Genomic DNA, 13793 nt, shown 5'->3' on the forward strand with positions numbered 1-13793 from the left:
AGGCCGGGTTATAGAAGACATTAAGGATGGAATAAAGAAATTCACAGAATCCAATGAGAATGAAAACACTTCCTATCAGAACCTTTGGGACACAGTGAAAGCAGTGCTCAGAGGTCAGTTTATATCAGTAAATGCACACACACAAAAAGAAGAAAGGGCCAAAATCAAAGAATTATCCCTACAACTTGAATAGAAAGAGAGCAACAAAAGAAACCCTCAAGCACCAGAAGAAAGCAAATAATAAAAATTAGAACAGAACTAAATGAAATAGAAAACAGAAAAACAATCAAAAGAATTAACAAGACCAAAAGCTAGTTCTTTGAAAAAATCAACAAAATTTTTAAATCATTGGCCAAATTGACAAAAGAAAAGCAGGAGGGGAAACAAATAACTAGAATAAGAAATGAGATGGGCAATATCGCAACGGACCTGAATGAAATTAAAAGAATCATGCCAGATTACTAAGAAAAATTGTACTCTAACAAATTTGAAAACCTAGAAGAAATGTATGAATTCCTAGAAACACACTACCTACCTAAACTAACACAAACAGAGGTAGAACAACTAAATAAACCCATAACAAAAGAAGAGACTGAAAAGGTCGGTAAAAACCTTCCAACAAAAAAAGCCCTGCCCCAGAAGGCTTCACTGGTGAGTTCTACCAAACTTTCAGAGAAGAGTTAACACCACTACTACTAAAGGTATTTCAGAGCATAGAAAAGGACAGAATACTCCCAAACTCATTCTATGAAGCCAGCATATCCCTGATACCAAAACCAGGTAAAGACACCACAAAAAAAGAAAATTACAGACCTATATCCATCATGAACTTAGATACAAAAATCCCCAACAAAATTGTAGCCAATAGAATTCAACAACATTTCAAAAAAAAATAATTCACCATGACCAAGTGGGATTCATACCAGCTATGCAGGGATGGTTCAACATTAGAAAAACAATCAATGTAATCCATCATGTAACTAAAGCAAAACACAAGAACCACATGATTTTATCAATTGATGCAGAAAAGGCATTTGACAAAGCTCAATACCCATTCATGATAAAAACTCTCAGCAAAATAGGAATAGAAGGAAAATTCCTCAACATAATCAAGGGCATTTATACAAAGCCAACAGCCAACATCATCCTAAATGGAGAGAGTCTGAAAGCATTCCCCTCGAGATTGGGAACCAGACAAGGATGCCCTTTATCACCAACATTGTGCTGGAGGTCCTAGCCACGGCAATTAGTCTAGATAAAGAAATAAAGGGCATCCAGATTGGTAAGGAAGAAGTAAAAGTATCTGTATTTGCAGATGACATGATCTTGTATACAGAAAACCCTAAAGAATCCTCAAGAAAACTACTGAAACTAATAGAAGAGTTCAGCAGAGTATCAGGATACAAGATAAACATACAAAAATCAGTTGGATTCCTCTATAGCAACCAAAAGAACATTGAAGAAGAAATCACCAAATTAATACCATTTACAGTAGTCCCCAAGAAGACAAAATCTTACCAGGGATGTAGAAGACCTATTCAAAGAAAACTACAAGACACTACTGCTCATGGGTAGGAAGACTTAACATTGTAAAAATGTCTATTCTACCAAAAGCCATCTATACATACAATGCAATTCCGATTCAAATTCCAACAACATTTTTTGAGATGGAGATAGAAATCACCAACTTCATATGGAAGGGAAAGAGGCCCCGGATAAGTAAAGCATTACTGAAAAAGAAGAACAAAGTTGGAGGCCTCACTCTACCTGATTTTAGAACCTATTATACTGCCACAGTAGTCAGAAGAGCCTGGTACTGGCACGACAACAGATACATAGACCAATGGATCAGAATTGAGAATCCAGACATAAATCCATCCACGTATGAGAAGCTAATATTTCACAAAGGCCCAAAGTCAGTTAAATGGGGAAAAGACAGTCTCTTTAACAAATGGTGCTACCATAACTGGACATCCATCTGCAAAAAAATGAAGCAAGACCCATACCTCACGCTATGCACAAAAAATAACTCAAAATGGATCAAAGGCCTAAATATAAAATCTAAAATGATAAAGAGCGTGAAAGAAAAAATAGGGACAACTTTAGGAGCCCTAATACATAGAGGAAACAATATATAAAACATTACCAACAATGCAGAAGTGAAACTAGATAACTGGGGGCTCCTAAAAATAAAACACCTATGCTCATCTAAAGACTTCACCAAAAGAGTAAAAAGATTACCTACATACTGGGAAAAATTTTTAGCTATGACATTTCCAATCAACACCTGATCTCTAAAATCTGCATGACACAGCAAAAACTCAACTACAAAAAGGCAAATAACCCAATTAAAAAATGGGCAAAAGATATGAACAGGCACTTCACTAAAGAAAACTTTCAGGTAAGTAACAGATACATGAGGAAATGCTCGTGATCATTAGCCATTAGAGAAATGCAAATCAAAACTACAATAAGATTCCATCTCATTCCAACAAGGCTGGCATTAATCCAAAAAACACAAAATAATAAATGTTGGTGAGGTTGTGGAGAGACTGGAACACTTATACACTGTTGGTGGGAATGTAACACGGTACAACCACTTTGGAAATCGATTTGGCACTTCCTTAAAAACTAGAAATAGAACTACCATATGATCCAGCAATCCCACTCCTTGGAATATATCCTAGAGAAATAAGAGCCTTTACACGAACAGACATATGCACACCCATGTTCGTTGCAGCACTGTTTACAATAGCAAAAAGATGGAAGCAACCAAGGTGGCCATCAATGGATGGATGGACAGATAAATTATGGTATCTTCACACAATGGAATACTATGCAGCAATAAAGAACAGTGATGAATCTGTGAAACATTTCATAACATGGAGGAATCTGGAAGGCATTATGCTGAGTGAAATAAGTCAGTTGCAAAAGGACAAATAGTGTATAAGACCACTAGTATAAGAACTCAAGAAATAGTTTAAACAGAGAAAAAAATATTCTTTGATGGTTATGACAGTGGGGAGGATGGGAGGGAGGGGGGTTTCACTAATTAGATAGTAGATAACTATTTTAAGTGAAGGGAAAGACAACACACGATACAGGAGAGGTCAGCATAACTGGACAAAAGCAAAAAAGTTTCCTGAAAAAAACAAACACTTCAAAGGCCAGCATAGCAGCATAGCAGCTGGGTTTGGGGACCATGGTTTCAGGGGACATCTAGGTCAATTGGCATAATAAAATCTATTAAGAAAACATTCTGCATCCCACTTTGGAGAGGGCATCTGGGGTCTTAAATGCATCAGTTGGTCTCAACCAACCTGGAGCAAAGGAGAATGAAGAACACCAAAGCCTCAAGGTTATTATGAGCCCAAGAGAAAGAAAGGACCACATAAAACATGACTACATCAGCCTGAGACCACAAGAACTAGATGGTGCCCAGCTACAACTGATGACTGCCTTGACAGGGAACACAACAGAGAATCCCTGAGGGATCAGGAGAGCAGTGGGATGCAGACCTCAAATTCTCATGAAAAGACCAGACTTAATGGTCTGGCTGAGACTAGAAGGACCCCAGAAGTCATGGCCCCCAGACCTTCTGTTAGCCCAAGACAGGAACCACTCCCAAAGCCAACCCTTTAGACACAGATTGGACTGGGCTATGGGATAGAAAATGATACTGGTGAAGAGTAAGTTTATTAGTTTATTGGATCAAGTAGACCCATGAGTCTATGTGGGCAGCTTTCTCTGGATTGGAGATGAGAAAGCAGAGAGGGTCAGAAGCTGGCCAAATGGACACAAAAATAGAGAGTGGAGGGAAGGAGTGTGCTGTCTTACTACGGGGAGAGCAACAAGGAGTACATAGCAAGGTATATACATTTTTGTATGAGAGACTGACTTGATTTGTAAACTTTCACTTCAAGCACAATAAAAATTAAAAAATAAATAAATAAATAAAATGCAAAAAAAAAAAAAAAAGATTGGAGGAAGACTCATTAACAACCTGCATTACACAGATGACACAATCTTGCTCACTAAAAGCAAAGAATACATGAAGAACTTACTGCTGAATATCAAAGGCCATAGCCTTCAGTATGGAGTACACCTCAACATAAAGAAAAAAACCCTCACAACTTGACCATCGTGATAAACATCATGATAAACGGAGAAAACATTGAAGTTGCCAAGGACTTCATTTTGCTTGGATCCACAACCAACACCCACGGAAACAGCAGTCAGGAAATCAAATGATGTGTAGCATTGGGCGAATCTGCTGCAAGAGCCCTCTTACCTCCTATGCATACAAAAGCTGGACAATTAATAAAGAAGACTGAAGAAGAACTGATGCCTTGAATTACGGTGTTGGTGAAGAATATTAAATATTCTATGAACTGTCAGAAGAGTGAACAAATCTGTCTTGGAAGAAGTACAGCCACAATGCTTCTTGGAAGTGAGGATGGCAAGACTTCCTCTCATGCATTTTGGGCATGTTATCAGGAGGGACTAGTCCCTAGGGAAGGACATACGCTTGGTAGAGTTAGAGGGTCAGCAAAAAAGAGGAAGGCCCTCAATGAGATAGACTGTACCCGTAACTACAACAATGGGCTCAAACATAGCAACGATTGTGAGGACGGCGCAGGACTGGGCAGTGTTTCATTCCTTTGTACGTAGACTGGCTATGTGTAGGAACCAAGCTGACGGCACCTAATAACAACAAGGCAGACAGTATCTAAGATTTTGGTTAGCAGACGGCCAGGATGATTGTCAAGAACTAGACACTTACCTGAATGGGGTCTAAACAATGTCTGAGCCAGCACAACAGTGAGTGATTATGCTAAATCCCAGAGGATAAAGCTTGGGTTTAAATCCCTCCTGCCTAAAAAAAAGTCAACATTAAACCTGGGAATGGGCCAAGTCTGAGTTTCCAGGTAGAGCATTAAGTGTCCCAGGCTTGAGGAAAGAAATCCTATTTGGGAATCAGGCATGGCCAGAAAAGCCCCGTATGAAGGAGCCATTTGTTTTCCTATGATTTTCATAATTATTTTTTTGTCTGTGATTATCTAATGGACCAGAAACCCTGGTGGTATAGTGATTAAGTGCTGTGGCTGCTAACCAAAGGGTCGGCAGTTCGAATCCCCCAGGCGCTCCTTGGAAACTCTAAGGGGCACTTCTACTCTGTCCTATAGGGTCCCTATGAGTCGGAATCAACTCGACAGCACAGGGTGCTGGATATCTAACAGGCCAATTAGCTATTCCTATCTCAATATTGCATTGTTTTATTTGATTCTCTTTTCTACACATTTTGTTTCAGATATTTTTGGTGACTTTTTGCCTGAGGTAAGCTTGCCACTTCCTGCGTAGGAATGATTACTTTCACCATGTTTTCCAATCTTAGGCTTATAGTATTTCTATTAGGTTGAACCATATTAAGTCACGAGAAACTGCCAATATTGACCATTTGTGATCTACAATAATGGCGCTTGAATACCGTTCAATTTAAATTTCTGTCAAACTAGATTCTGAAAAGAGGCCAGGAATCACCCCTATCTCTTACTACTCCCTCATGCTCCTATATGCCACTGGCAATTAAAGCTTCTAATTTTGGAGTTTTTTTTTTTTTCTCTCTACTCTCCAACTTCATTGCTTTTACCTTGGATCAAGTCCTTTTGACTTCTAGCCTATGTTGTTGCAATAGCCATCTGATGGTCTCCTTGTAGTTAGTCTTATTTCCCTCTGATCCAGGGGTTGAGAAACTATGGCATGTGGGCCAAATCCAGCCTGCCATCTTTTGATTCAGGGCTTGAGAAACTATGGCATGTGGGCCAAATCCAGCCTGCCATCTTTTGATTCAGGGCTTGAGAAACTATGGCATGTGGGCCAAATCCAGCCTGCCATCTTTTTTTGAAAGCAAAGTTTATTGAAAAATGGCCATGCTAGTTTGTTTACATATTGTCAGTGGCTGCTTTCAGCCGTTAACGACAGATGTGAGTAGTTGTAACAGAGACCACAAGCCAAAAAGTCTATTTACTACCTGGCTCTTTATAGGGAAAGTTTGCCAACTCCTACTATAATTATTTTCCACACCAAGAGAATGGACTTTCTAAAATGTAAATCTGATGGCGACACCTCTCTGCTTAAAACAGTGGCCCCTGGTGCCTTCAGGATAGACTTCTTTGCATGCTTTGCAATACTCTCCTTAAGCCAGCCCCTTTCTACCTATCGGGAGACCTTCCCATCTCTCCCCACAGATTCTGGTTAACTTATATTGTATCGGGGTACGTGCTATGCCAGCGTTGTGCCATTGGAAAAATTCTCTCTAATTAAATTATCCTGCTTCCAATACTCACATCCAATTTTAAAAGTCCTATTCATCTTTTAGAGCCCTGGTGGCATAGTGGCTAGGAGCTCAGTTGCTAACCAAAAGGTTGGCAGTTCAAATCCACCAGCCACACTCCTTTAGAAACACTGTGGGGCAGTTCTACTCTGTCCTATATGGTCGCTATGAGTCAGAATCAACTCAGTGGCAACAGGTTTGGTTTGTTTTGGAGTATTCATCTTTTAAGAACCATGAATCGTCAATTCTTTGGTAAAGCCTTCCCAAACGTACCACATAGCATTAATCATTAAAAGAGGAGATAAAAGATATTAAAAAAAAAAGTGAATGAATTACCTTTTAGTAGTATTAGTGATGATTTTAGGTGATATGCCAATGGATGTCATTCATTACAATGTCTTTTCTTTAATCTGTTTTAGAAAAAAATGCAATTATAACTTCAAATGCAATATTTCATGAATATTCATATTCAGGACAAATCTAAAGTGGGTAGTCAAGTTTAAAGAGTAAGCCAATTTAAAGAAAAGTGACACATGAATATGGAAGAAATCATGAACCAAATCACTGAAGTCTGGAAAACATTGCTATAAGCAATGGGGAGCCATTGAAGTTTGTAGTTAGAATAATAGCCTGATAAACTAGACATAGGTCCCTGTGTGATATAAACAGGGAAGCGCTCGACTACTCGCCTAAACGTTGGTGGTTCAAACCCACCCAGGGGTGCGTTAGAAGACAGCCCTGGCAATCAGCTTCCAAAAGGTCATAGCCTTAAAAACTTTATGGAGAAGTTCTACTTTGCACAAGAGGGCTTGCCATGAATTGGAAATGACTCAAAGGCAACTAACAACAACAAATACTAGATATGTTATACTGTGATCTGAACAGTTGGAATAGGAGATTGTAGCAATTTATTTCTAAGCTTCTCATTACATGGTACTCATAAACTTTCTAAAGCCCCAGCTCTACCTGGAGACAAGTTATCCTGTCACTCTGGACCCCCTAAGGCCAGCTTACCTTAGCTCTGGTAGTATTGAGGGAAGCAAAATAGATTGAGAAGTGTCGGGAAAATATAAACCTAGCAGCTACTTCCTTCAGCATCCCAGCCTCCTAACCCTCAAACGACGTTGAACTACAGCCACATTGAGAATGGGGCCTACACAGGGTATGCCAATTTTACCCCATAGCGTAAGGGTTTTTTTTTATGAACGAAAATGACTCCAGGGGCAAACACCAAGACAGTACTTACGGTCATCTTTACCATTTCTCAGAATGCCCCTGACCCTTCCATTACACAACTTTACATTACACAGCCATATGTCTGGACCTGGTGGCGTCACTTACCCTTCAAGGTGGAAACCCCAAAGGCTCTGATTGCTGAACCTAAGATGATGTAATTTTTATAATTAAGATTTAAAAGAAGACATCTTTTATCATTATCGCCTCTCTGAGCAAAAGGAAACACCTGAACATTTATATTAGAATTTAGTAACAGACCATTGCTGGGCAGACGGTTTGACCTGTGAATTTTGTTTTAGGAAAATATGTGCAGTTTCTATCAAAGTAAGAAATCCCAGAAACATATATGTTCCATAAGGACCAGCCCAATATGTGCCTCCAATAACGTCACATATTCCAATTCCTGCGTGTACTGCTACGCTAACATGTAAGTGGAAACACGTGACCAAAAACAGAACCCTTTTCTGAGAATCTAAAGTGTAGCTGACTGGTAGCACTTCTACCTATTTTGCAAAATGTGTGTGAACTCCTCAAGATGTTATTCTGTACACTAAAAATAATGTCATAAGTGTTTCAGCTCGGAAGCAAAATGGCCTTGTTTCCGTTGCTTAGGTAAGCGTTGACAGTCCCTCTTGCTGAACCGACGGGGTGGCAGGGACAGAGGATAAACAACTGAAACGCAGGATCCCACAGCCAACTTCAGCAGAGAAGCCTCCCTTTAGCTGTTTTGAATATAAGAAGCCCTGGTGGCACAGTTGTTAAGCACTGAGTTGCCAACCAATAGGTCGGCAGTCCAAATCCACCAGCTGCTGGGCAGAATAAAGATGTGGTGATCTGTTTCGGTAAAGATTTACAGCCTTGGAAACCCTGTGGGGCAGCTCTACTCTGTTCTACAGGGTCGCTGTGAGTCAAAATCAACTGGATGGGAATAGGTTTATACGAGATTTTAAGTGGAAAAAAGGTCCTGTGCCTAAAATATTTGAAAATCATAGCCATAAAACCATCACCCTTTCAGGATAAGACTCAAGCAATAAGTCTCAGGATTCAGGACGTAGACTTAGAAGACCTTGGGTTGAGTTCTGTCCTTCTTCTTAAGTGGTATTGGGAAGTCACATAAGCCGCCAAAGCTCAACTCCTTATCTACAAACTTGAGATTATATTTACTGCTAAATATGCTCCAACCACAGTGGCTCTTTTTTTCTGATGTTTCTCTAACATATGAAGCTCTTTCCTGGAACAGGAAACTTTAGGCAAGCTGTTCTTTCCAACAATAATGTTTTTCTCCACACTTCAAAAGGATCAGTTCTTTACTACCATCTGGATCTCAGCCTAAATCTCTCTTCCTTAGTGATGCCCTTCCTGACCATTCTATCTAAAATAGTCACCCCTGATATTCTCCATGCAAGTCGCCTTCTGTTTCCTTTGTAGCCCTTATTGTAACTCAAGTAAGCGCCATGAAGTGAGAATGCAGGCTTGTTTCATAATTTATTTCTAGCTCCTGTAGGGTCGCTATGAGTTGGAATCAACTTGACGGCAGCGGGTTTGGTTTTTGGTTTTTCAACAGTGCCTGACAACTAATAAGCACCCAATAAGTACTTGGTAAATGAGTGAGCCAAAGGTATCTTTGGAAAAGAAAATGTAAGAGTGGTATAAAAAGCACTTGTAAACTTAAAGCACTCTTGATAGGTAATCTTTTTTTTTTTTTTTTTCAATCTTATCACTTGTTGTATTGCTTCAATCTCTCAGAATAGAGTGCATGGTTAAGAGCTAACACTCTGGATCTATAGACTGAGATTGACATCTCAGCACTGCTATTGGTACTATATGACCTAGAAGAGGTACCTTAACCTAAGTTACTACTCAGAAGTCGGTTTTGAGGGTTGAAGAAGATAATTCATTAAGAGGGCTTAGCATAATGCCTGCTACACAGTATCCCACTAAAAAACCAATCCTGTTGCCATTGGGTCAATTCCAACTCATAGGAACCCTATAGGACAGAGTAGAACTGCCCTATAGGGTTTCTAAGGAGCAGTTGGTAGATGCGAACTGCCGACCTTTTGGGAAGCAGCCCAGTTCTTAACCACTGCACCAAATAATAGCCATCAGGGTCATCATCATTTTGCTACCAACTGGGGGACCAACTGGTTTGCCCAGGACTGAGGGGTTTCCTGGCACTCAAGTCTTGGAGTGCTAAAATGAGAGCAATTACAGGTAAATTGATCACTCTACCACCAATATGGAAACGCTGGTGGCATAGTGATTAAGGACTACAGCTGCTAACCAAAAGGTTATTAGTTCAAGTCTGCCAGGTATTCCTTGGAAACTCTATGGAGCAGTTCTACCCCGTCCTATGGGATCACTATGAGTGGGAATGACTCCACGGCAACCGATTTGGTCTTTTTTGTTTGTTTGTTTACCACCAATATGCCTGCATACCCAGCACTTAGCGGCCTAGTATCTATGGAAAATAGCGCCTATGGAAATTAGTTTTAAATTGCTAAATGATCTCTCACGACTAGTGTCGGAAATTGCGATGGTCAATAGAAACTGCCTATAGCCTCCCCTTACCCCAAGGAAAGCACACCCAGGGCACATGCCCTACCTGTCACACTTAAAATATGCCTCTGGCCTAGTGTTCCTTCCACATTTACTGACTCTTTCACTAGACCATATAACCACTACTAGAGCTGTCCTCAACCAGTACATTCATATGTTCCAGATGATCTCAAAATCTCCTTTCATAGGCCTCCAAAATGGTGGTCATATTATAATTCAGCACGCACACCGAAATTCCTAAGAGGAGAGAGTAACAATACACATGATTGGTACTCCTCCCAAATGTATTATTAGCTCTCAATCTTCCGTCCTCTCTTCAAATCTACTTATTGCCTTATTCTCTGAGATCACAAGATTTCAGGGAAATGAAAAATAACTTCTCAGTGTTAAGACTTATTTTTAGGAATTTTTTAAAGTAACAGAAGGAATAATTAATTCACTCTTTTAAAGTTTAAAATTCAGTGGTTCTTAGAGTTGTGAAACCATAACCACTATCTAATTTCAGGACACTTTAACACCCCAGAAAGAAAGCCATACTTACTGTTACATTCCCCCTGTTAGAAACCACTAATACATGAAACCACTAATATGCTGTTTCTGTGGATTTGCCTATTCTAGGCATTTCATCTAACTGAAATCATACAATGTGTTACTGGCTTCTTTCACTTAGCACAATTTTTTCAAGGTCTATCTATGTTGTGGAAACCCCAGTGGCGTAGTGGTTAAGAGCTACATCTGTTAACCAAAAGATCAGCAGTTTGAATCCACCAGGTGCTCCTTGGAAACTCTATGGGACAATTCTACTCTGTTCTGTAGGATCACTATGAGTTTGAACTGACTCGACGGCAACAGGCTATCTATGTTGTAGCATGTATCAGTGCTTTATTCTTTTATATGACTGAATCCAAAAAAAAAAAACCAAACCCAGTGCCATTGAGTCGATTCCAACTCATAGTGACCCTGCAGGACAGAATAGAACTGCCCCATAGAGTTTCCAAGGAGCGCCTGGCAGATTTGAACTCCTGACCCTTTGGTTAACAGCTGTAGCACTTAACCACTATACTACCAGGGTTTCCTGTGACTGAATACTATTCCATGTTGTGGATATGCAAGATTTTGTTTCTCAATTCATTGATTATTTGATATTTGAGTTCTTTCTATTTTTTTTGGCTACTATGAATAATGACACACATACATATGCATATATACAGGAAAATATATTAAAGAGAGCTCAAGACTGGGGATCTTTTAAACATTTATAAATACAACTCTTTTATTTAGTACTTATTATGTATGAGGCATTGTGCTAGGTATTGCACAGGAAATATTCAATAGCCGAAACAATCCTATAAAATAGGTATTGTTTTACATGTATTTTATAGATGATGAAACTGAAGCTTAAAGAGATTTAGGGACTTATCTAAGATATCAGAGTTTATAAAGAATGAAACCAAGAAACAAGTTTAGAATTCTGACTCCCAGATCCCATAAGCTTAACTATCAAGATATCGCTTATGATTAGAATCTTCTACTTGGACAGCTCTAGAAATTTTTAAAATCAATTTCTTCTATTTACCCATTTGTCCCATGGATATCTAATACATACCTTGTAAGTTCTAGACATGATGCTGCTGTGCTTTGTGTAGGGAAAGCAAAACAAACAATGACAACAACAACCAAAAAACCCAAAAAACAAAAATATGCTATTACTCTCAAGCAGTTACTACAAAGAATATATTATTATAAGCCTGCTACAGTTTAGAAAGCACTTTTCAGAACAGAGCCCCTATGAGCACCGTACCAATCCTGCACTTCAAAGGAGGAGATTATGATTCTCTTTTTATAGATTTAAAAAAAAAAAAAACTTCAAAGTCTTGTCAATGTCAAACAGGAAATATTTACAGAAGATGAAAAATATTTCACAGCAGTTTCTATGCGGTTATTGTTAAATAAAAACAACAATAAAAAAGACCTCCTTTCCAGGAAATATGCAATAAGTCCACTGATAAAGATTTAGCATAAAATATAGTACAAGTAGTACCCGGAGTTCCATTCCAATGACTGAGGTCAAATACGTCTTTTTTTTTTTTTTCAAGTTTTCATTATTATTGCCATAGCCTGCTATATGGCAATGTTTTGAACAGGAAACCATAACACTGAACACCTGCAAGGGAACATCTGAGAATGATAATATCAGCAAATTATGCACTGCAATATTGTTTGTAGTACATATCACTAATGATAAGGTGCAAAAAAAAAAAAGAAAAAGACGCTCATAAGTACTATTTGGTGTAATTCACATACATCGTAAGCTGGGGCATACCTGTAATTGCCTTGCTGTTATCACTTTTCTGCTGAAAAAGACAAATATTTTCACTTATATTTTCCACACTCCTGTGTTTATCTTCTTCTTGACAATTATGGTCCTTTCCACCAATAATAAGAAATTCTTCCCATTTGCAATTCGTAGAGAACATTCATATTGTGCCTCAAAAGAGTTTATCTCAGTAGGTATCCATAAACAGCCTTTTTGCAGATGAGTTAATTCAGGCTCTGAGAAGTGAAAAGATTTGCTCAGGGTCTCTCAGCTAGTCATTGAGCCAGTATTTAAACTTGAGCCTGCTATCACCAAAGCTCATAACTCTACCATGCCCCACAGTTATTCAATCAACCTCAAGTCAGTCATATTTATCACATACATTTACTCTATGGACTTTGGCATAAGGTTGTCTCATAAACCAAGACAGAAATTAAATGTCTTCCCAACACAGATAGTCCCTGTCTTAAGAACAAGCTGCATTACAAAACAGCATAACACAACTCTCTAGAATTTAATAGAAAATTTTCCATGGAAATGATGTTGGGCCCCATGACCAACCAGAAGTCATCAGCAGCATACTATTTGTTGAGTACATATCATATGTCATGCCGTATACTAAGTTCTTTATTCATATCATCTCACCTCGTCCTCCTAAAAAAAAAAAAAGTCCTCCTAGTAGGTGAGAAATTGTTATTATCACCTTTATGGGATGGAATTGTTATTATCACGTTTTACAGATGAGAACTTTGAGGTTTAAGCAGTTATGTAATCAAACCAATTTGACAGCAGTCAACTAGTGAAAAACCCAGAACTCAAACCAAGGTCTAATTCCTGAGCTCTTAACTATGATGCTATATTGCCTAGACCCTGAGACTCATTTAACTTGTGATGCAGATCAACTGACATCCTAAGATCTGGTTGTATGATAGGTAGAAAGAGTTTCCTCTCCCTTTTCTGACCACTAAGCTGACGCTACAGAATATTTTATAATAGTTGAAATGTGTCTTTCACTTCTTCCCATCTTACTCTCTGGGCCCATCTACTACTTCCATCACGCTCTAGACTCCTGGTGGACTCCTGAATCCCAAAGACCACAATACGTTCTTCCCCCAGAGCTTGCTTGTTATCTGAAGAAGTTAATACTTTAGAATTATCTTTGTTTCTCCCCCAACAAAAATCTTTCCATGGGTACAATAAACCTCATCCAGGAGTTGGGGAAAGAAAGCAATCAGATCAAAACTTCATCAAAGATGTGAATGTCTGGTATTTTATAATCCCTATAAAAAAAAAAATTTTTTTTTTTATTGGAAGGATTTGAAATGTACATGAAGCTTATTCATTGTATGT

General features: G+C 38.8%; 1 long non-coding RNA gene across 1 annotated transcript; it reads right to left on the reverse strand.

Annotated features, from left to right (window-relative positions):
- Positions 1–4713: 4713 nt before the first annotated feature.
- On the reverse strand, positions 4714–13034 carry LOC126070138 (uncharacterized). The gene is made up of 4 exons (XR_007516137.1): positions 13005–13034; positions 12450–12679; positions 6671–6744; positions 4714–4876 (listed from the first exon to the last, which is right to left on the reverse strand). It is a non-coding gene; the product is annotated as an uncharacterized LOC126070138 (long non-coding RNA).
- Positions 13035–13793: the final 759 nt, after the last annotated feature.

This window comes from Elephas maximus, chromosome 2 (genome assembly GCF_024166365.1).
Source record: "Elephas maximus indicus isolate mEleMax1 chromosome 2, mEleMax1 primary haplotype, whole genome shotgun sequence".
NCBI lineage: Eukaryota > Metazoa > Chordata > Mammalia > Proboscidea > Elephantidae > Elephas > Elephas maximus.